Source organism: Onychomys torridus, chromosome 2, assembly GCF_903995425.1.
Source record: "Onychomys torridus chromosome 2, mOncTor1.1, whole genome shotgun sequence".
In the NCBI taxonomy this organism is placed as follows: domain Eukaryota; kingdom Metazoa; phylum Chordata; class Mammalia; order Rodentia; family Cricetidae; genus Onychomys; species Onychomys torridus.
The window spans coordinates 108,921,051-108,923,127 of NC_050444.1; the positions used below are offsets into that span (position 1 = coordinate 108,921,051).

A 2,077-nucleotide genomic window follows, 5' to 3' on the forward strand; every position below is an offset into this window, starting at 1 on the left:
AACAATCTCTGCACTGGGAATAAAGGGGGTGGTTTCATGGGATGACTGCTGCAGGGCCTTGGTTACAAGGTTCAGAACTGTCTGGCATCTTCAGGCACATTCTTAATATGGATGGGCCTCTGTGAGGCTGGAGAACAAGGTGCTGTATGAGTCCTCCTGGAGAGCATGGGCAGTTCTCATCACCTCTTCAAGGTCTTCCTAAATCACTCTTGGGCTGTGGCCAGCGGTTATCAATGGGCCCAGATGTGGCTGAAATAGAAGGCTTCTGGATCCCCTGTTAGTCAAGTCCTTGTAGCAGTGGCCTGGGGATGCTGATAAGTCCAGTGCCTCCTCCAGAAGTTCATGGGGTGGGTGGCACAGACATTGACGGTTTGGTGGCTGGACAGGGCCTGTTTCCTGTAGGATGCCTGCTGTCCTCATTCACGAATAAGGGAGACAGTCATGTCACCATTCTCTTCAGCCTTGATGGCTTTGTCCAGTTTTTGTGACAGCTTCTGGAGATGCTGGATTCCAGCCCCAACAGGCTCTAGGTCACTGTCAGACTCATTGGGAGAACAGAGAGGTTCTGTGGAGGAACAGGGGCTCTGGGGGACAGCCTTCCTCCTTAGCTGCTGACGTCGATGGGCTTGTAGACCCATCTGGCCAGAGGCAAGGATGTCTGTCCTTCAACTCTGGCATCACTGTTGGCCCTGTACAGCCCAGTGTTCTTCTGGCTCAGACTGGGTGGTGAGGATACTCTGTCCTTCTGGACTCCTCGTTTTTTTCCTCACTTTCATCTGTATTCCCATCAGCCACCTGGTGCCACTTTGGCAGGACTCCTGGATTCTCTGGGACGTAGCACCCAAGGCGCTTTTGGCTGAGCGAGCTGAAGCCTGAAGATGCTGCTGTTCTGGTTCTGGGGTTTCCGGGCATTTCCAGGAGGGGCCAATCCTGAGACTGAGGCTGACGGCTCTTTAGTGGCAGCCTCCTTTGGAACTGTCTGCACAGGGAGCCCAGGGGACCTGTTTCCAGATGGTCCTCAGCAGACCGGGTCACTGTTGAGATGTTCCTCCTCCTTTAGGAGATTGTCTGCACATGGAGGCCGTCATGCCCTGCCACTGAGACGCCATGTGCTTGGTCCAGTCTCCTCTGCCCGCTAGATCCTCCCTGCCTGATATCAGAGACCTGAAGATCGAACATAAATAAATTTTACTTATTTTATGGATTTAGATGATATTAGATTTTGAATCATGTTTCTAGTACCTATTCCCAGGATGCATGTTATTTTGGGAGGCCACAGAGACTTTCAGGGGTGTGGCCCAAGTAATGGAAGTAGTCCACTAAGGGTACATCATTGTGGGTTGTACCCAGCCTAGAGCTCCTGAGTCACTCTCTGTGATTCCTTGTTATTCATAGTGGAATACTGCTGCTGCTTTATGCTCTTGGAACCAGGTACGATAGAAATTTCCATGCTTTCCTGAAATGATAGACTGAGACACTCTGAAACCGTGGGCAAACTAAACCTTTCTTCCTTTACACTTCTCAGTCAGTTATTCTGTCACACCCCTGAGAAACGTGGCTAATATAGAAAAGCAGTACTTAACATACGGAGTCATTGATGTGATTAAACCTGAGCATACATATCTTAAGAACTGGTTTGTAGGTATAATTTGGAAGTTTGGAGATGTGAGTTAGACATTTCTAAAACATTGAAATCTCTGCTTAATGGGTGATCATGGTGGAACATAGAAGAACAGAATGCTAATACAGCCATAGACAGTAAAATCTTCTCATAAATTTCTAGGTGGTAAGAAGCATCCTACTGGGAACAGGGATGGAAGTCATTCATGCTACATAATGGCAAAGAACCTGTGTCTGCTTTGCCATGTCCTGAAAAATTAGATAAGGCTAAATCTTAAAGTAACAGACTAATGTATTTCGAGTGGTCTATTTAGGCTGTGTCACGGTCATTGCTCTAGCCAGATTGACTGTGAGAACTGAGAGCAAATAGCAGAGGAAGGTGTAAAATGTGTAGTTTGAGGTTGTGAGTTCATCTGAAATGCAAAACAAGTATGGGCAAAGAAGAGGTAGTTGTTAA

General features: G+C 47.6%; 1 pseudogene; it reads right to left on the reverse strand.

The window, feature by feature from the left end:
• Positions 1 to 416: 416 nt before the first annotated feature.
• LOC118577387 lies at positions 417 to 1,109 on the reverse strand (annotated as a pseudogene).
• Between the last annotated feature and the right edge of the window lie 968 nt (positions 1,110 to 2,077).